Below are 23430 nucleotides of genomic sequence, written 5' to 3' on the forward strand. Positions count from 1 at the left end.
ACAATTGACCACTAAATGGTGACACCCCAATAAGTTTTTCAACTTGTTTAAGGCGGGGTCCACCTTCATCAATTCATGGTAAATTCTGGCTAGCTGTGTACAAACAAAACATGAAATAATACTTTACACATACTGTAATATGATTGTTCAGGTTTTTCGCTCATTACAGATTGGTGTTGTATCACAGTGTTGTGTGTTACTATTGATAATGGTGTTGTATCACAGTGTTGTGTGTTACTATTGATCATGGTGTTGTATCACAGTGTTGTGTGTTACTATTGATCATGGTGTTGTATCACAGTGTTGTGTGTTACTATTGATCATGGTGTTGTATCACAGTGTTGTGTGTTACTATTGATCATGGTGTTGTATCACGGTGTTGTGTGTTACTTTTGATCATGGTCTTGTATCACGGTGTTGTGTGTTACTATTGATCATGGTGTTGTATCACGGTGTTGTGTGTTACTATTGATCATGGTGTTGTATCAAAGTGTTGTGTGTTACTATTGATCATGGTGTTGTATCACAGTGTTGTGAGTTACTATTGATCATGGTGTTGTATCACAGTGTTGTGTGTTACTATTGATCATGGTGTTGTATCACAGTGTTGTGTTACTATTGATCATGGTGTTGTATCACAGTGTTGTGTGTTACTATTGATCATGGTGTTGTATCACAGTGTTGTGTGTTACTATTGATCATGGTGTTGTATCACAGTGTTGTGTGTTACTGTTGATCATGATGTTGTATCACAGTGTTGTGTGTTACTATTGATCATGGTGTTGTATCACAGTGTTGTGTGTTACTATTGATCATGGTGTTGTATCACCGTGTTGTGTGTTACTATTGATCATGGTGTTTCATCACAGTGTTGTGTGTTACTATTGATCATGGTGTTGTGTGTTACTATTGATCATGGTGTTGTATCACAGTGTTGTGTGTTACTATTGATCATGGTGTTGTATCACAGTGTTGTGTGTTACTATTGATCATGGTGTTGTATCACAGTGTTGTGTGTTACAAACTCAAACATGTTGTTATAGAAGCTAGCTTATCTCTTGCTGTAGTTAGCTTTTACAGCTAATAGCGTAGCACACAGATGTGTTAGTACACCAGAGTAATAGTTTCTCGGTGTTCACTCTTACAATAACAATGTTGTACAGTGTGTTATTATACATGTTACACAACATAAATGAAGTATTGTTGACACTTTTTAAATACATTTTTAAAGTGCTTTAGAGGTAGCATTGTTTGCTAACATTAGCTGCATTGCTAGCCACCAAGAACGAGACAATTTTAGTACATTAGAAAGCAAGATAAACTAAACTTTTGACTTCTTGTCTCTCATAACAATTGTGAAAAATAGGCAACATTCCTAAAAAAGTGCAGTTCCCTTTCAATGTCGACTTAAATATTGTACTATGTTTGTAGTTTGCAGAGGTGTAGACACATTTTATTTTGAGAAACCTTAATATTATTTAGACTTTCTCACTTCTCCATTTGAACTAAAAGACTACAGATAGCTTTTAAAACTTGTAAAAGCAGAACTTTGGATCCAGCTCTGGTATGTGCAAGTGTACTCCCTGGTGTGCGCACATGATATTGCAATAAAAGTTCAGGTATGAAAGACAAAGCAACAAAAAGGTGAGAATATTTCCTGTTGTCTTTTTTCTTCTTGATTTGTTTCTTCTCCATACTTGAACACGAGCATAACAATTGTAAAGATTTTAAAAGTCACGCTGGAAAGGTTTGTCGCTGAGCAGGACTCAGAAATTATGGAATACAATCCAAGGCTAATCTGGTTTCCTCTTGTTGTTACCGTACATTTTCAAGGGAAATATTGTCAATTCCACTTCCTTTTTGAGTCGGTGTCCCAATGATGGTGGTCAGCAAATCTGTAGCCCATTGAAAATATGAGTGACCATGGTGATCTTTGCAGAGGAAAAAAATCAATAAACTTTTGCTTTTTTGGGGGCGGCTATGACAGTGTGGTGGTTGTTTGTATTCTTCAGAAGGTTGTGCCGACAATGTACAGTTTTAGACGTCTCAATTCCTGTTACTGTCCATTAAATGTAGCTGATCTACAAGTTATTCTCCATTAAATGTAGTTAAGATATAAGTTACTCTCCATTAAATGTAGCCAAGCTACAAGTTACTCTATTAAATATAACCAAGCTAAAAGTTACTCTCCATTAAATTTAGCTAATCTACAAATTACTCTCCGTTAAATATAGCTAATCTACAAGTTATTTTCCATTAAATGTAGCTAAACTACAAATTATTCTCCATTAAATGTAGCTAAGCTACAAGTTACTCTCCATTTACTGTAACTAAGATACAAGTTACTCTCCATTAAATGTAGCTAATCTACAAATTACTCTCCATTACATGTAGCTAAACTACAAGTTACTCTCCATTAAATGTAGTTAAGCTACAAATTACTCTCCATTAAATGTAATTAAGCTACAAATTACTCTCCTTTAAATGTAGCTAAGCTACAAATTACTCTCCATTAAATGTAACTAAGCTACAATTTCCTCTCCATTAAATGTAGCTAATCTACAAATTTTCTCCATTAAATGTAGCTAAGCGGCAAGTAACTCTCCACGGCCAGTTGCCGCACTTGGTGATCACTCCAGCAGCACTCAGCCAAACTACCTCTAGGTAAGTTTGCAATTTCAAATACCAACAATTCACTTGTAAACAGCTCAAACGTAAGTTAAATAACGCTCCACTTTTTTAAAAATGTGCTAGCTTGATGCTAACATACATTGGCTTTACTATTGACACGCTACTGATTAGCATTAGTGATTTTACAATAATGGTTTCAACACCTCGGCATTTAGTAATGCAAACTACAACTTTGATGCACAGTGCAATCAAACAGCTGGTGCATAACAAGTACAATACTTACAGTATTAACACTTTGTAGACCAGAATACAATACTAGACAGCAAAGACAGGCCAACACACCTGACTCGCAACTGCAGTTGATACTCAGAAATGTGATAATAGGACAGAATACAACAACTGGACAGCAGTTATCACAATCAGCTCATTTTTAGACATTACAATAAAAGATGAGGTATAATCAAAGACAAATATGATCAACACACACAAAAGTAGCGAAAATTGGTACGGTGGAATACCGGTGTCGATTCAGTTCAAATGTGAATGGTACCCATCCCTATCCTTACATGCAGTAAAAACCATATTGGTTTAAAAAAAAATCCAATCTACTAAGGAGAAAAGCTTAGACTATTTTCAACAATACTGTTCTGTCTGTAACGATTTGGTCGCATGGTGATGCGGATGTTGTTCTCCCAAGATGCAGACGGACTCTGGACACATCGTGCAGGTAGAAAATGATTTATTCTTCATAAATCATGCGGGAAAAACAGGAAACACCAAAAGCGTGCCGATAGTACGGATGGCAGAGCCAAGTAGAGCCTAGCGTGGCAACTAGCATATAAACCAGGAACCAAACTATAGAGCCTAGCGTGGAAGCTAGCATATAAAGACGAATCAAAAAACTAACCGTCGTTAGCTGTTGCGTGATGCAAACTAGGCCGCCAGACTGAGTGTGGAAAGAAAGGGCAATAAATAGCACTCTGATTAGTGCCTGGCAGCAGGTGAGCATCCCAGACACTAATCAGAGGCAGCTGCAAGCAATCAGCAGCCATGGTAACCAAGGAGACACACAAGAAGGGTGCCGAAACAGAACTAAGGTAGTCCAAACTAACAGACAGAACATGATCCGGGCTGCGGATCATAACACTGGCACTCACCGACACAAAATCTGCAAGACAAAGGCAAAAAGAGTTCAAGTCAGTCTTGCCAATGATCTGTTGGCTGAACATCCGAGCGTGTACACTGGAGGAGATTTCAATTCAAACAGACTTCCACTCGGATGGCTTTGCGTTCACTAAAAGGCAGCCGCTACTTCATCAGCTCTGTGGCCTTGTCAAAAACCGCTCGGCGTGTCGTCTTAAGTCGGTGGGGAGTCAGAAAAATTGCCTTTTTTTCCAGGCCGGGCGTGGTGGAACAAAAGTCTGTAGCCAGGAGGCTGGTGTCCCAAATGCTGGCTGGCTAATGAAGAGAGACCATCAGGTGTGATTAAAAAGGTGACAGCTGTGGCATTTATGTGAGCCGTGCACGCTTCAAACAAATGTCAACTAGATAGCTACGCACACATCCCTCCCTTATGAATGTTTGCCGGTGACCTTTGGGATTACCTCTCCCCTTTTTCCTGGCCTGCGTTTATTGCAACCAGCAGCCAAAGTGGAAGAGCGCTTGTCTACTCTGGAAACCACAGGAAGTGGGTCTGTGTTAGCAGTGTTCTGCAGCAGCTGCAGGCCTGGTTAATGCCTACGGACAGAGCCTTGCCGTAGTCAGGACCACTCAAGATAAAGGCGTGGATTCATTTCTCAAGATCAGGTCCTGACAAAAACTGTTTCACTTTCGCTATTTGGCGTAGTTGATAAAAGCTTTTTTGAACGACGCTGCTGATATGATTTTTGAACTTAAAATAAATGGTAAATGGGTTGTACTTGTATAGCGCTTTTCTACCTTCAAGGTACTCAAAGCACTTTGACACTACTTCCACATTTACCCATTCACACACACATTCACACACTGATGGAGGGAGCTGCCATGCAAGGCGCCAACCAGCACCCATCAGGAGCAAGGGTGAAGTGTCTTGCTCAGGACACAACGGACGTGACGAGGTTGGTACTAGGTGGGAATTGAACCAGGGACGCTCGGGTTGCGCACGGCCACTCTCCCACTGCGCCACGCCGTCAAAATCTGCTTTTATAGACAATCATGGCACCCACTTGTTCCCAATCAGCCTGTTCACCTAAGGGATGTTCCAAATAAGTCTTTGATGAGCATTCCTCAACTTTCTCCGTCTTTTTTGCCACTTGTGCCAGCTTTGTTGAAACATATTGCAAATTCGAAATGAGCTAATATCTGCAAAACATAACAAAGTTTCTTGGTGTGAACATGAAATATCTTGTCTTTGCAGTCGATTCAATTGAATATAAGTTATTAATGATTCATATGCATATATGTATACACATATGTGTATATATATATATATATATATATACATATATTTAAAAAATATATATATATACACATATATATACACATATATATATATATATATATATATACATATATATATGTATATATATATATATATATATACACATCCATCCATCCATCCATCCATTTTCTACCGCTTATTCCCTTTCGGGGTTGCGGGGGGCGCTGGCGCCTATCTCAGCTACAATCGGGCGGAAGGCGGGGTACACCCTGGACAAGTCGCCACCTCATCGCAGGGCCAACACAGATAGACAGACAACATTCACTCTCACATTCACACACTAAGGCCAATTTAGTGTTGCCAATCAACCTATCCCACAGTGGTGGTCAAAAGTGTACATAAACTTGTAAAGAACATCTTGTGTTGAGTTTCCAATCATTTCTACAACTCTTATTTTTTTGTGATGTAGTGATTGGAGCACATACTTGTTGCTCACAAAACAACATTCATGAAGTTTGCTTCTTTTATGAAGTTATTATGTCTCTACTGAGAATGTGAGCAAATATGCTGGGTGAAAATTATACATACAGCAATGGTAATATTTGCTTACATGTCCCTTGGCAAGTTTCACTGCAATAAGGCGCTTTTGGTAGCCATCCACAAGCTTCTGGCAAGCTTCTGCTTGAATTGTTGGCCACTTTTCTTGACAAAATTAGTGCATTATATATATATATATGTATATATATATATATATATATATATATATATATATATATATATATATATATATATATATATATATATTAGGGGTGGGCAAATTAATGCGTTAATTACGCGTTAACTCATCAATCTATTAACGCCGACAATTATTTTATCGCACATTTGCGTGTGTTGTTTACATGCTTTTATTTTGTTAACGCCTTTTCTTAACAAGATGGCATCTCCCGGATGTACTTCGGCGTCGAGGGGCTCTTGGTAAAGATGGAACATTTGGCAAAAATACCGGACAATTCTGCAAATTTCATGGCTGGCTTACAGCGTGGTCACTCCGGGATCACTTACGACCGCCAGACAATTCTGGATGTGGATAGATCGGGCCGTTTTGGACTGAATGACGCATGCTTGCTAGACCGGCTAGCTAGCATGGGAATACTTTGCCGGCTACATCCAGCGGCTTGTGAAGCAGCGGAGTATATGTGTTGTCTGTCTATTTATGAATAATGCAGACCAGGAGTGTTGGCTGAGTTCTTAACGTTTGCTTTCAGAGCGTGCATATCACAACATACAAGATGCCGTCATGGCGACAACCTATACCGGGCTACCGCGCATGCTCGTCACTCATGTTGCATGCTCGGTAAGGTAGTTCTTTTTTTCCCTGGCTCATAACATCACAAATAGTACCATGTATATGCGTTCAGTTTATCGAAGCACCAAGCAAACAATCGGAAAATTCCCATCATATCATAATTATTTTAAGTGCACTACGCAGAATAAACACAACATTATTAATATTGCTACTACGGATAATTTGATCAAAAATTCCATAAAACAGCCAACTACCTATAATATAGGTTTTTTAAACATAAGATCCCTGATAAAAAAAATGTTTCTGCTGTTACCTCAGAAATTGCCTGTTCGGATGTTATGATTGTGGCTCAGAGATTTGTATGTAGATTATATTTATTTTCCATAACAAACAGGATAACTTAAATACCCTGGCAGTGGCAATAAGCTTAAATGTTTGTATTTACATTTTTTTTGTTGATTTTCATAAAATATTCTATTTAACTGCTACTGCTAATGTTTTGGCGCTTTTGTTCATGTGGGAGAATATTCCAATAAAGGTGCACTACACACTACTTTTGAATTCATTATTGGGCTTTGCGTATACAATGCAGTTAATCGCGATTAATCGGAGAAATAGTGCGATTAACTTCGATTAAAATTTTTAATCGTTGCCCAGCCCTACTATATATATATAAATATATATATATATATAAATATATATATATATATATATATATATATATATATATATATTAATAGTGTTTGCCTGCTAGCAATGAGTCATTCCGCTTTGGGTAAATAAACTTCCCAACTCTAATTAGAGCATTTAAGATGAAGATTTATGAGGGAAAATATGTTTCATCCTTACAGAAAGAGTAGAAAGTTCTAACTTCCTTCCTGCTCTAATGTACATTATGATTAATGCTTTTGTGTTACGTGTAATGTGAAAGACCTCGGCTTTGTACTGTTGAAACATCTTGGCATTTAATTTTCTTCAGATGCTTTGTCTAAACTTGCACCCTGCAGCAGAAATAATTCTTCTCCAGGTCAGACTTCCTGGAGAAGTCTCAGGTGCGCCTTCCTTGTGGGTCCGCGACTCCAGAGAAGTAAGTAAAGTTACGAGCTTGCGGTATAATCAATTACGTTTGCCCGGGGCTGTGCCGCATAAGTCATGTCCTAAGGAGATTGCTACATAAAGTCATTATCCTGTGGAGAATTTTTAATTATCTTGAGTGCATTGCAATTTTGTTTAGGCCGCGTTTGTCGGAAACATCAATTAGTTTGGGCTCGTATGCCATGTGAACAGATAAGTCACTGACTGGGATCTCGTGTCATTCCTTAACTCATATGACCACATGTAAATATCCAAAAATGAATTCTTACTGTGAATGTGAGTGTGAATGTTGTCTATCTGTGTTGGCCCTGCGATGAGGTGGCCATTTGTCCAGGGTGTACCCCGCCTTCCGCCCAATTGTAGCTGAGATAGGCACCAGCGCCCCCCGCAACCCCAAAAGGGAATAAGCGGTGGGAAATGGATGGATGGACATTTGCATTGTTTTCTCTGCCTCATACAACATCTGAGATAGCGCTGACTGCTGTCCCTGTCATACGCAGGAAGTCAGGGGAGCCTCATGCAATAACGTTTCCCAATGCTCTCGATATTGCATCTCGACGGAAGCTTTGTTGTGCATTATGGGTTTCACGGTGTGGTGAAAAGGAAGGCACACGGCAAATAACCGCAATAAATCCCGGCTCCGCCGCCGCAATAACACAAACATGACGAGTGATGAACAATTCTTGGAAAGCTGAATGACCTTCAGCTACGCATAGATGCACCCGACATAACCGTGCATCATCCGTCCGTCACCAGCTGTTCTGCTCGGGCTTTGTGCTGGAATGCCAGGGATGAGAGAACATAATGGCGTTCATTTCAGCGGGCCTTGTCATTGGGAATTACAACAGCTTTCCCACTGGTGACAGTTTAGCTGATTTGGCAAATAAAGAACATCAAAATTACATCTCATTCTACGGAAAAAAGCCAGCTATCCCACTTTACTGCAGCACCTTTGAACAAATACATCTGTTAAAAGAGTAATGAGATGACTGTCAAGAGGAGCAGAAGAGGCAGCTGTTGTCAGATTGTCTGTCCAAAATAAAGGCGCAGACTAATTAACGTGCAAAAATGAGCATATTTAAATCAACGGTCAATCCAGACCGACTCAGTCCTCTGTTGCTGTCATTTAATCTCCACAGTCTTTGACGCGTTTTTTTTGGAAGACGGTGAATGCAGAACGATGTGTTTAAGGCAGTTTGCACTCACAACACATAATAACATAATGTTAGAAATCAAAGGAAGACCAGAATCAGTCCTCAAATAATGATGCTGTTGTGTATTGTCATTATTCCACGTACAAAATCTAAAATCAACCATTGTGGTACAGTTCTGTCCACAAACTGACCAGCACTCCTAACAGCCTGGCTCTAAGGTTATTCTCAATGTTATCAAATGGTGTCAAAAGTGGGATTCCTATTGGTGGCATGTTAAATTGACTCCTGGTTGTGGTAAAACCTGTGTGATAGAGCCAGGAGAGGAGGATCCAGGTATGGATCAGAAGTGGGATTAACAGTTGCAAGACTATTTATGGTGTAATCTTGATTTTTACAGCTCGAGGACATAACTGTACTTCGTGTAAAAGGTATCGTTACCTTTAGGTCTAATAAACCGTACGTGGTAGAATACTGTAGATTGTATTAACAAATCTGTTTTCCTTCTAACAATAATCTATAATCTTCCCAGACCTTGTCTTGTGTGTCCCCACTGAGCTGCCGTAAATCTACTTCTATTTTTAATGTCAGTGAGAGACATGAACTAAAAAGTTTTGTCCACAAACAGTATAGCACACCAAACAGCCTGGCTCTAAGGTTAATCTCAATGCTATCAAGTGGTGTCAGAAGTGGGATTCCTATTGATGGCATTGCAAGGAGAGGAGGCATGAAGTATGGGTCGTCTCTAAAAAAAAAATGTGTGTCAGAAGTGGGATAACAAGTTGTAAGTCTATTCATGGTGTAATCTTGACTTTTACAGTTTGATGACATATCTGTACTTCCTGTAAAAGGTATCAGTACCTTTAAGTTTAATAAACCTTGTATGTGTCTACAGTAGATTGAATAAACAGTTATATTTTCCTTCTAACAGTAATCTATAATCTTCCCAGACTTTGTCTTGGGTGTCCTTGCCTTTAATCTACTTCTGTTTTTAATGTCACAATGAGAGACTTGAACAAAAAAGTGATCCTTCGTGAGCTTCAAGCATTATTCATGTCTTGTTTACCACTGTTCCGCGCATCACCAGAGTGACGCCGCCTTCTCCTGCTACAACGGTGTGCTCAAAGAACAGTCTAGTTTTATTCTGTCAGGAGACACGGAATGTATAGCAAGATCTAAAGTGGTCTTCTGCCACAGGCCCCTCTTATCGTTGCACTAATGGCTGACGTTGTGTGTGTAGCAGATGTTTGTTTGAAGATACCTCCACAACGCCCGTGAGGAAGCCTTCTAAGCAGATTTTACCCCCTTGTTGGGTGTCCTACTTCCCTTTAATGTGACATCACAGGATAATGTACCTGGCCAAGACCCCCTGGGTGGCAATAAAACCAAAGCTTGGATGTTTGGTCTTTGTGTGTCTTTTGTGGGATTTCTGTGGCTATGTTGGTACTAAAGTGTGCATTTGTCTGAAAACAAATCACTAAGATATCCTCCACAACTAAAAAATACTTATCTGACTTGATTTGGAAGCTACTGTATGGTCTGACTACTGCCACTGCATTAAATCCCACTTCCAGCCTGTTGCCGCGCTATGAAGCCAGCATTAGACAACAAGACGTGTCACACCTCAGTGTTTACCCCAGAGGAGCCTCCGTGGTTCCTTGGGCCTGTAGATTACAAACCCAGCAGCTGTTCTTGTGTGCCAAGCAGTCCTCTATTCGCAGACCGGCTCCTCGGCATCTCCGTGAGGGACGGCGAGAGGCACCTGTCAGAGGGCTGAGACAACATCAGCGGCAGATGGAAACGTGAGGTGTGAGTATCCACGGCACAGCTTGCAATCACAGGAGGTATTGTGGGCTAAAGAGAAGGTTGGCTGCAGAGGCATATCAGCAGTATTAGGAACATCGGCATGGTGTGTTTCTTTATTTCAGACACGCTTGAAAAAGTGACATTCCGGAACATCACGTTTGAACAATTCAACATGTCCGAAAAGGACTGCGAAGCTCTGGGCTGTCGATGCAAAAGTCAATCAACTAAGTTTTTGAAGAATGCAACAAAGCCATTGACACATGTATGCATTATGACTCTCAATAGCAATTGCCAAATAACAACACATTCATTTTTTAATTTTTAAAAGGTTTTACATGTTTGGTTATTGGCAGCACAGTGGACCAGGGGATAGTGCGTGTGCCTCACAATACAAAGATCCTGGGTTGATCCCTGGGCTTGGGGTCTTTCTGTGTGGCGTTTGAAAGTTCTCCCCCTGACTTTCGGCTTCCTCCCACCTCCAAAGACATGCACCTGGGGATAAGCCCCTCCCATCTCCAAAGACATGCACCTGGCGATAGGCCCCTCCCACCTCCAAAGACATGCACCTGGGGATAGGCCCCTCCCACTTCCAAAGACATGCACCTGGGGATAAGCCCCTCCCACCTGCATGTCCTTGAAGGTGGGAGGAAGCCAGAGGGAACCCATGCAGTCACGGGGAGAACATGCAAACTCAACACGCAAAGACCACGAGCCAGGGATGGAACCCAGGACCTTTGTATTGTGAGGCACACATACTAACCCCTGTACCACCGTGCTGCCCTGGATGGCTGGATGGACAACCTAGTATTAACTTAATTTGAGTATATAATGTTTAACATATTATTTTCAATATCATCATTATAATTATCAGTATTATTTGTATTAATAATAATACTTTGAATATTTTGCTAATATTACTAATTATGTATTTATATATCATCATTTTTGTATGTTTATTCTTGTTACACATATAATACTTGTTTATAATTAATTGGATCAGTAATCAATAGTTTTACATGAAGTGTAACTTTGAATTATGTTCAACATATGATAGTCATCATTTTATTATTATTAATAATTATGGGCTTCACGGTGGCAGAGGGGTTAGTGCGTCTGCCTCACAATACGAAGGTTCTGCAGTCTTGGGTTCAATACCAGGCTCGGGATCTTTCTGTGTGGAGTTTGCATGTTCTCCCCGTGAATGCGTGGTTTCCCTCCGGGTATTCCGGCTTCCTCCCACCGCCAAAGACATGCACCTGGGGATAGGTTGATTGGCAACACTAAATTGGCCCTAGAGTGTGAATGTGAGTGTGAATGTTGTCTGTCTATCTGTGTTGGCCCTGCGATGAGGTGGCGACTTGTCCAGGGTGTACCCCGCCTTCCGCCCGATTGTAGCTGAGATAGGCGCCAGCGCCCCCCGCGACCCCGAAAGGGAATAAGCGGTAGAAAAATGGATGGATGGATATAATAAAATATTGAATACAAACAAATAACCGACATAATAATTAGTACTAAAATAACAATAATACTATCTATCATGGCTACCTTCCCAAAGGTTTCATACTTTTTGTGTCCAAAAGCAACATGTTTCATTTTCAGAAGGGAGGTGCTGACACGCCACAATACAGTAATTTGTACGTACAGTATGTGTGGTCAGTTGACACGCCACAATACAGTAGTTTGTACGTACAGTATGTGTGGTCAGTTGACACGCCACAATACAGTAGTTTGTACGTACAGTATGTGTGGTCAGTTGACACGCCACAATACAGTAGTTTGTACGTACAGTATGTGTGGTCAGTTGACACGCCACAATACAGTAGTTTGTACGTACAGTATGTGTGGTCAGTTGACACGTCACAATACAGTAGTTTGTACGTACAGTATGTGTGGTCAGTTGACACGTCACAATACAGTAGTCTGTACGTACAGTATGTGTGGTCAGTTGACACGTCACAATACAGTAGTCTGTACGTACAGTATGTGTGGTCAGTTGACACGCCACAATACAGTAGTTTGTACGTACAGTATGTGTGGTCAGTTGACACGCCACAATACAGTAGTTTGTACGTACAGTATGTGTGGTCAGTTGACACGTCACAATACAGTAGTCTGTACGTACAGTATGTGTGGTCAGTTGACACGCCACAATGCAGTAGTTTGTACGTACAGTATGTGTGGTCAGTTGACACGCCACAATACAGTAGTTTGTACGTACAGTATGTGTGGTCAGTTGACACGTCACAATACAGTAGTCTGTACGTACAGTATGTGTGGTCAGTTGACACGTCACAATACAGTAGTCTGTACGTACAGTATGTGTGGTCAGTTGACACGCCACAATACAGTAGTTTGTACGTACAGTATGTGTGGTCAGTTGACACGCCACAATACAGTAGTCTGTACGTACAGTATGTGTGGTCAGTTGACACGCCACAATGCAGTAGTTTGTACGTACAGTATGTGTGGTCAGTTGACACGTCACAATACAGTAGTTTGTACGTACAGTATGTGTGGTCAGTTGACACGCCACAATGCAGTAGTTTGTACGTACAGTATGTGTGGTCAGTTGACACGCCACAATGCAGTAGTTTGTACGTACAGTATGTGTGGTCAGTTGACACGCCACAATACAGTAGTTTGTACGTACAGTATGTGTGGTCAGTTGACACGCCACAATACAGTAGTTTGTACGTACAGTATGTGTGGTCAGTTGACACGCCACAATACAGTAGTTTGTACGTACAGTATGTGTGGTCAGTTGACACGCCACAATACAGTAGTTTGTATGTACAGTATGTGTGGTCAGTTGACACGCCACAATACAGTAGTTTGTACGTACAGTATGTGTGGTCAGTTGACACGCCACAATACAGTAGTTTGTACGTACAGTATGTGTGGTCAGTTGACACGCCACAATACAGTAGTTTGTACGTACAGTATGTGTGGTCAGTTGACACGCCACAATACAGTAGTTTGTACGTACAGTATGTGTGGTCAGTTGACACGTCACAATACAGTAGTCTGTACGTACAGTATGTGTGGTCAGTTGACACGCCACAATGCAGTAGTTTGTACGTACAGTATGTGTGGTCAGTTGACACGTCACAATACAGTAGTCTGTACGTACAGTATGTGTGGTCAGTTGACACGCCACAATGCAGTAGTCTGTACGTACAGTATGTGTGGTCAGTTGACACGCCACAATGCAGTAGTTTGTACGTACAGTATGTGTGGTCAGTTGACACGCCACAATACAGTAGTTTGTACGTACAGTATGTGTGGTCAGTTGACACGTCACAATACAGTTGTCTGTACGTACAGTATGTGTGGTCAGTTGACACGTCACAATACAGTAGTCTGTACGTACAGTATGTGTGGTCAGTTGACACGCCACAATACAGTAGTTTGTACGTACAGTATGTGTGGTCAGTTGACACGCCACAATACAGTAGTCTGTACGTACAGTATGTGTGGTCAGTTGACACGCCACAATGCAGTAGTTTGTACGTACAGTATGTGTGGTCAGTTGACACGTCACAATGCAGTAGTTTGTACGTACAGTATGTGTGGTCAGTTGACACGCCACAATGCAGTAGTTTGTACGTACAGTATGTGTGGTCAGTTGACACGCCACAATGCAGTAGTTTGTACGTACAGTATGTGTGGTCAGTTGACACGCCACAATACAGTAGTTTGTACGTACAGTATGTGTGGTCAGTTGACACGCCACAATACAGTAGTTTGTATGTACAGTATGTGTGGTCAGTTGACACGCCACAATACAGTAGTTTGTATGTACAGTATGTGTGGTCAGTTGACACGCCACAATACAGTAGTTTGTACGTACAGTATGTGTGGTCAGTTGACACGCCACAATACAGTAGTTTGTATGTACAGTATGTGTGGTCAGTTGACACGCCACAATACAGTAGTTTGTACGTACAGTATGTGTGGTCAGTTGACACGCCACAATACAGTAGTTTGTACGTACAGTATGTGTGGTCAGTTGACACGCCACAATACAGTAGTTTGTACGTACAGTATGTGTGGTCAGTTGACACGCCACAATACAGTAGTTTGTACGTACAGTATGTGTGGTCAGTTGACACGTCACAATACAGTAGTCTGTACGTACAGTATGTGTGGTCAGTTGACACGCCACAATACAGTAGTTTGTACGTACAGTATGTGTGGTCAGTTGACACGCCACAATACAGTAGTTTGTACGTACAGTATGTGTGGTCAGTTGACACGCCACAATACAGTAGTTTGTATGTACAGTATGTGTGGTCAGTTGACACGCCACAATACAGTAGTTTGTACGTACAGTATGTGTGGTCAGTTGACACGCCACAATACAGTAGTTTGTATGTACAGTATGTGTGGTCAGTTGACACGCCACAATACAGTAGTTTGTATGTACAGTATGTGTGGTCAGTTGACACGCCACAATACAGTAGTTTGTACGTACAGTATGTGTGGTCAGTTGACACGCCACAATGCAGTAGTTTGTACGTACAGTATGTGTGGTCAGTTGACACGTCACAATGCAGTAGTCTGTACGTACAGTATGTGTGGTCAGTTGACACGCCACAATGCAGTAGTTTGTACGTACAGTATGTGTGGTCAGTTGACACGCCACAATGCAGTAGTTTGTACGTACAGTATGTGTGGTCAGTTGACACGCCACAATACAGTAGTTTGTACGTACAGTATGTGTGGTCAGTTGACACGTCACAATACAGTAGTCTGTACGTACAGTATGTGTGGTCAGTTGACACGTCACAATACAGTAGTCTGTACGTACAGTATGTGTGGTCAGTTGACACGCCACAATACAGTAGTTTGTACGTACAGTATGTGTGGTCAGTTGACACGCCACAATGCAGTAGTCTGTACGTACAGTATGTGTGGTCAGTTGACACGCCACAATGCAGTAGTTTGTACGTACAGTATGTGTGGTCAGTTGACACGTCACAATACAGTAGTTTGTACGTACAGTATGTGTGGTCAGTTGACACGCCACAATGCAGTAGTTTGTACGTACAGTATGTGTGGTCAGTTGACACGCCACAATGCAGTAGTTTGTACGTACAGTATGTGTGGTCAGTTGACACGCCACAATACAGTAGTTTGTACGTACAGTATGTGTGGTCAGTTGACACGCCACAATACAGTAGTTTGTATGTACAGTATGTGTGGTCAGTTGACACGCCACAATACAGTAGTTTGTACGTACAGTATGTGTGGTCAGTTGACACGCCACAATACAGTAGTTTGTACGTACAGTATGTGTGGTCAGTTGACACGTCACAATGCAGTAGTCTGTACGTACAGTATGTGTGGTCAGTTGACACGCCACAATGCAGTAGTTTGTACGTACAGTATGTGTGGTCAGTTGACACGCCACAATGCAGTAGTTTGTACGTACAGTATGTGTGGTCAGTTGACACGCCACAATACAGTAGTTTGTACGTACAGTATGTGTGGTCAGTTGACACGTCACAATACAGTAGTCTGTACGTACAGTATGTGTGGTCAGTTGACACGTCACAATACAGTAGTCTGTACGTACAGTATGTGTGGTCAGTTGACACGCCACAATACAGTAGTTTGTACGTACAGTATGTGTGGTCAGTTGACACGCCACAATACAGTAGTCTGTACGTACAGTATGTGTGGTCAGTTGACACGCCACAATGCAGTAGTTTGTACGTACAGTATGTGTGGTCAGTTGACACGTCACAATACAGTAGTTTGTACGTACAGTATGTGTGGTCAGTTGACACGCCACAATGCAGTAGTTTGTACGTACAGTATGTGTGGTCAGTTGACACGCCACAATGCAGTAGTTTGTACGTACAGTATGTGTGGTCAGTTGACACGCCACAATACAGTAGTTTGTACGTACAGTATGTGTGGTCAGTTGACACGCCACAATACAGTAGTTTGTATGTACAGTATGTGTGGTCAGTTGACACGCCACAATACAGTAGTTTGTACGTACAGTATGTGTGGTCAGTTGACACGCCACAATACAGTAGTTTGTATGTACAGTATGTGTGGTCAGTTGACACGCCACAATACAGTAGTTTGTACGTACAGTATGTGTGGTCAGTTGACACGCCACAATACAGTAGTTTGTATGTACAGTATGTGTGGTCAGTTGACACGCCACAATACAGTAGTTTGTGGCGTAGCCAGGGTCAACGGCACATTTTTTAGTTGTGATGAACAAAAAGGTTTACAAAATAGCTGATACAACGATATTACTTTCTATATTAATAACAGCCAGTTACGTGAAGATGATAATGTAATAAACAAAAAGGCTATAATAGTACAGCCGTGTTTATGACGTGTTTATGTCGATAACGTTTGCAGACGAGTTCATTTTTCCCTTCTGCCAAGCTTTCTTCCATCTCACGGTTTTAATAATCACAAGCGCAGCTGTGATAGTTTTCATATCTCGGTGTGTTGTGATAGTTTTCATATCTCGGTGTGTTGTGATAGTTTTCATATCTCGGTGTGTTGTGATAGTTGTCATATCTCGGTGTGTGACAGCAGATCCAAAAAAACCTCCATGGCTTTTGCACGACGGCCTCAGACGTACGCGCTACTCTTGTAACAAGCAATTGAATTATTGTAAAATGATGGTGTTTTGTTTGTTCAAACATTTTAAATAACTTCTAGCATCGCCACAACATCCTAATAAAAGTGTCTTGTTCACAATGTAGTTGTAGCGTTGATGCTGCACTTTCCATAGTTCATCGTAGCAGTAGAGGGAAAAAACAAGTTGACTTTATATGTTTGTGTTTCATCGTGTCCACCTTTATTTACACCACAAAGTTTGTGTAAACATCACAAAATGCCACAAATTTATTCGGCCATTTTGAATTTTGAATATGACACTCCGAATATTTCCGGCAATTTCTGTAGATTCTACGTCACTGAAGTATTGCTTCTACACTCTGATCATATTATTTGATCAGTCATACTGGAAATACACAAAAACTGGAAATAGATGTGTTGTTTATCATTCACAATCCTTATGTCAGACGAGAACACTTGGCTTTTTGATGCATTCTAAATCATAAATAAATAGACAAGAATTGAGTCCACAGATGGAGGGTCCTCTCATTATACTCTCTAAAAAACCTCCCGAAAGCACAAACGATACTCCATTTATATGTCGTGACCTGAAAATGAACCAAACATGAGTGATATTGTTATTATAAGCGCTCATGCAGATGGACTATTTTAGCGTTGCATTGACATCAGTGAGCTAATGCTGGCTTAGGCTGCTATTATCATTATTATCCCTGCATGGCACTCAGGATCAAGGGTTGGAATTGGGGGTTAAATCACCAAAAATGATTCCCGGGCGCGGCCACCGCTGCTGCCCACTGCTCCCCTCACCCCCCACGGGGTGATTAAGGGTGATGGGTCCAATGCAGAGAGTAAATTTGTGTTTGACAATCATTGGTACTTAACTTTAACTTAACTTTATTGTTGACACACTGAGCTGCTTCGGCTTGGTCTCAAACTTGCTAAAAGTCAAATCGAGATAATAATTCATTCATCGCTCACAAAAGTGCCCATGGTCTAACAAGCTGGGCCACTTTCACATCCCTAAGATGGTAAAATAAACCCCACAAGACATTTCTTGTAGGAACTTAGTTGAACCCTTGTGTGAGGATTGTGATTAAATCTTAATTTAAGCAGAATTATGTAAGCTTCCCGTCGGTCGGCATCCCAGCAAGAGTGGAAATATTCCAGTAAGTATTTGTTTTATTATGGTTTGTTATTGTTAGTTTGTATGTTTAGCACCTAGCAAAGCTGCTAGTGCTAAAGTGAAACTGCATCCATCACACAGCTTCTAAAACTTGTTACTCATCTTCTTTGTGTTCAGGCTCAAAAATATAAGGTCCTGGATCATAATTTTTCCAAAACTAATCTTTGTTGGCTCTCACAAAGTCTGATTGATTAGCATTGTTGTTGATGGGGAAGGGATCTTTGGTTACTAGCGTGACATCACACGATCACGTGACTGGCTTCCTCATTATCTCTCAAAATCCCTCAGGAATCTCTATCAGATTGAAGTGAAGTGAATTATGTTTATATAGCGCGTTTCTCTATTGACTCAAAGCGCTTTACATAGTGAAAACCAATATCTAAGTTACATTTAAAGCAGTGTGGGTGGCACTGGGAGCAGGTGGGTGAAGTGTCTTGCCCAAGGACACAACGACAGTGACTAGGATGGCAGAAGCGGGGATCGAACCTGGAACCCTCAAGTTGCTGGCCCGGCCACTCTAACAACCGAGCTGTTTTGATCATATCTATTTATCTGCAAACTTTGCAAGTCTTTAGGTGTCATAAATCAGATATATTTGATGATATATTCAATTTAGAGGCAACTTGTTTTTACACCTTACTGCTACTGTAAATAGCTTTTAGTAAGCCTTACTGGGAACTTGCCACTTTGTGTGTCTGTAGCTTTAATCCAAAGACAAATCTAAATAGGTTTATGATTGCGATTGGGCAAAAGTGCAAGTTCAGGAGTGTTGGAGTGTCAATCAGCGGCCCTAGCAAGCAGCGGTAACCATGGAAAAGAAGCCTAGAACTGAAATAGAACTTAAACACAGCATAAGCACAAACCAAGACATAACTGTTTGGACGGCTGATAAAAATGGTAATAGAAAATGACCGCTAACGCTAGCCATCCATCCATCCATTCATTTCCTACCGCTTGATATTTGACATACTTAGGAGTTATCTGTAAATGTGTGGCGAAGCCTGCCTTTTTTGGACTCCATAATGTGACGGGCATGTACACTGGAGGGCTTATGTACAGAACAAAGGGGATTCTATGACTCCATTTATCATGAAATGTGATAAATTGCTAGGTCTACTTTAGTAGCCAGATAGCAGTAATGTTTGATTGATTGAAACTTTTATTAGTAGATTGCACAGTACAGTACATATTCCCTACAATTGACCACTAAATGGTAACACCCCAATAAGTTTTTCAACTTGTTTAAGTCGGGGTCCACCGTCATCAATTCATGGTAAAAAGTAGAGTGTTGAATATTGTAAAACGTCTTATGTGGCAATTCTAACTTTTGTCCCCAGCACCAGTTGCATCTCACGTGAGACCCACCCAAGAAAGGAACCAATAGAATCCCTCCCTTCTAGAGCGAAGGGCGGGTGTCATATTTTCATTCAACATCCAAAACGATTGTTTACAGTAGCAGTAGAGTGGAAAAACAAATTGCCTCTGTCATGTTTGTGTTTGAAGGATGAGGCCATGTTGATAGAAAGAAACTTTGTTTTAATAACTCATGTTCTCCACAACATACCTGTGGCTTCATGCAGTCTTGCTCTACCATGTTATATGGCACCAACCAGTACTGCCCCCTAGCGGTCACACATGTAATAACATCTAATCCTAACACCCTCTACTATTGAATATATTATCAAATATATCTGATTTATGACACCTAAAGACTTACAAAGTTTGCAGATACATAGATATGATCAATCTGATATCTCACAGAGACTCCACAGTCATTTTGAGAGATAATGAGAAAGCGAGTCACATGACCTTGTGACATCGTGCTAGGAACCAAAGATCCCTTCGCCATCAACAACAATGCTAATCGAGCAGACTTTGTGAGAGCCAACAACGATTACGTTTGGGGAAAAAAATTATCCAGGACCTTATATTTATGACGAAAATAAAATTCAAAATGGCTGACTGAATTTGTGGCATTTTGTGATGTTGAGACGGTGTTTTCACATACTTTGTGGTGTAAAAAAAGGGGGTTTGTTTAATGAAACACAAACATGTAAAGTCAACTTGTTTATCACTATACTGCTACTTTTGCTCACCTTGGATGCTGATTGGCTCTGTGGGGAGTGGGACACATTATGAGCGTTAAAACAGTCACTTTGGTATAACAGAGGACCTTTAATGCAACTGGGGCTGTACCCCTAGATTCTGTGGGGTGGGGAGTGGGACACATTATGAGCGTTAAAACAGTCACTTTGGTATAACAGAGGACCTTTAATGCAACTGGGGCTGTACCCCTGGATTCTGTGGAGTAGGGAGTGGGACACATTATGAGCGTTAAAACAGTCACTTCGGTATGACAGAGGACATTTAATGCAACTGGGGCTGTACCCCTGGATTCTGTGGGGTGGGGAGTGGGACACATTATGAGCGTTAAAACAGTCACTTTGGTATAACAGAGGACATACCCCTGGATTCTGTGGGGTGGGGAGTGGGACACATTATGAGCGTTAAAACAGTCACTTTGGTATAACAGAGGACCTTTAATGCAACTGAGGCTGCACCCCTGGATTTGACATGCTTCTCTGTAAATATTCCCGCTGCTCAACATTCCAGGAGAATGACCCATGCCGTGTGCATTATTACAACGCCATTATTTCATTAGCGAGGCCTCCAAAATGGGTTTGTAGAAAGTGAATGAAAGAGAAATATTAAAGGAGCACGGTGAATAGATCTGTTAGTGTTTCACCCACTGCATGGATGGGGGGGCAAATAATGAAGGCGCTGAGAATAATGAAGCTCTTTGATGGGCGAGATAGGTTGTCAGTCAGTCGCCTCGAGACTACACACAGATATCATCATTTCATTCAACCTGTCTATTCATATTCAGGCATAAAGAGCAGCGTGTGGGAGGGAGCAGAAACCCAGTGTCAGTTATTTTCACCAGCAAATATTACTCCAATCTTGGAATGTAATGAGACAGACAGCAATAACGCTCACATCAGAGTGTGTTCGAGGGATAAAGCCAGCCCTGGTGAGAAGTGGGAAAAGCCTGAAGAAAAATATTAAAAGTGCTTATGAAAATAAAAGGCCAAGTCTGGCGTATAAGACACCTAATAGAGAACCACACATTTAACCTTTGGAAGATAATATTGCAGTTTTGATTGACACTGCTGTATTGACCTGAAAATAAGTGTATTTTTTTCCTGCAAAACAATCTGAAGAAGGCTGTCCTATAGTTGTAAACTATAGAGTGATACAGGTGGCGCTAAACAAATTGCAAGTTTTTATCACGCCTGTGTGAAGTTGGCCCCCCCTATTATTGCAAATATTAAAATAACTTTGTGCTGTAAACATTTTCATTTGTGCCGTTATGGTTTTGAATCCACCCATCTTCTCCCACCTATCCAGACTTTTCTCTCACCAGCCACTTGGTCCAGCTCTTCCTGGGGGATCCCGAGACGTTCCCAGGCCAGCAAACGTGTACTGGGTCTTCCCGTGGTTTCCTACCGGTAGGATGTGCCCTTAACACCTCCCCATTTGGGTGGCATCCTGACCAGATGCCAAAACCACCTCATCTGGCTCCTCTCCTTGTGGAGGAGTAGTGGCTTTACTCTGAGTTCCTCCCGAATGACAGAGCTTCTCACCCTATCTGTAAGGGAGAGAGACTCGCCACCTTGCGGAGGAAACTCATTTGTACCCGTGATTTTGTCCTTTTGGTCATAACCCAAAGCTCATGACCATAGGTGAGGATGGGAATGTAGATCGACCGCTAAATTGAGAGCTTTGCCTTCCTGCTCAGCTCCTTCTTCACCACGAGGGATCAATGCAGCGTCCGCATTACTGAAGACGCCGCACCAATCCGCCTGTGATCTCACCATCCACTCTTCCCTCACACGTGAACAAGAGTCCGAAGTACGTGAACTCCTCCACTTGGGGCCAAAATCTCCTCCCCAACCCAGAAATGGCACTTTTCCGGGTGAGAACAATGATCTCGGACTTGGAGGTGCTGATTCTCATCCCTGTCACTTCACACTCGGCTGCGAAGAGATCCAGTGAGAGCTGAAGATCCTGACCAGTGACATCATCCAGCACACCCCACACTTGTCCCATTGATTTCTTTTGTCCCTTACAGTTTTCAAGTTATTATTCATAACCATCCCCCTCACCAACGTGCTGCTGTGCGCCTGCACAAGTGCTGCTCACTGCTCTTGCCTCAGATTCAATAAAATTTCATCTGAATTTTTCTAGGATTTTTCAATGCAACTATGAGTGACAAGAAGGGGCCCTAATTGATCAAACAATGTTTGTCAACACTGTTCAATTTCTGTAAGACGCAGGAATTCCATTGGTCACTGTATTGAGCCAAACTGTTTGTATAAGGTAGTAACCACACCTGGAATACAAGTAAAAAAAATTATTTTCAGAAAAACTGGTCATTTTCTGGTGCACTTACCCACTGATGTGTTTAATGCCACGCAAAAAGTCAGACAGTTTCAACACCACACAAAGTGTAAATGCCAAGTCGTTAGACCATAACTCCTCAATCACATGTGCGCTTATTCTACTGTCATTAATTGAGAATTCCTGGATATTAATCATGAAATCATCATGTTCTGTGGTCACGTTTTGGTTAGTTATGTTCTGTTGGTTTAAGACTGTTTTTGGTTCCTGTTTATGCTCCATTGTTTTGTCACCATGACGACCGATTAGTTCACCTTTGTACTAATTTGGACTCACGCACCTGTTTTAATCATGTCACTATTATTTAAGCTTGTAGTTGGCAGGCAGTCGGTCTGGCTCATTGTTGTTGTTCCATGCTCTGTCCACTCTGGTTATGTATCGCTCTGCTCATTTCCTTCCAAGTAAGTTTTGTTTATTCATGTCACGTTTTAGCGAGTCTTTTGTTTCATATCCACAGTTTTGCCTTTGTTGCAGTTTTTTTTTTTTTTGCCAAGTTTGTTCAGTTTGCACTTTTTTGTATAGATAAATTGAAATTTTCTTTACCTTAACGCCATGTGTCATCACCTTCCTTTGCATTCCGGGAAAACAAACCAAACCATAGCCCCTGTTATGACAAAAATGCTGTTACTAGATTACACAAATGATGATCAAAATATATTTTTTACAAACCGAAAGTAACAGGAATGTACACTTTATTCCATGCTTAAATCTCTTTTTGCAACATGAGAATATTTTGAAGGGTACGAATTATTTCCAAAACTGGACC

General features: G+C 41.2%; 1 long non-coding RNA gene across 1 annotated transcript in view; it reads right to left on the bottom strand.

The window, feature by feature from the left end:
- LOC133563101 (uncharacterized) overlaps positions 1 to 23430 on the bottom strand; it is a 47054-nt gene that overhangs the window by 14207 nt on the left and 9417 nt on the right. The window contains exon 3 of the long non-coding RNA XR_009808992.1: positions 23208 to 23268. This is a non-coding gene — a long non-coding RNA (uncharacterized LOC133563101). The remainder of the gene's footprint in view (positions 1 to 23207; positions 23269 to 23430) is intronic.

The sequence above is a fragment of the Nerophis ophidion genome, linkage group LG12 (genome assembly GCF_033978795.1).
Source record: "Nerophis ophidion isolate RoL-2023_Sa linkage group LG12, RoL_Noph_v1.0, whole genome shotgun sequence".
NCBI lineage: Eukaryota > Metazoa > Chordata > Actinopteri > Syngnathiformes > Syngnathidae > Nerophis > Nerophis ophidion.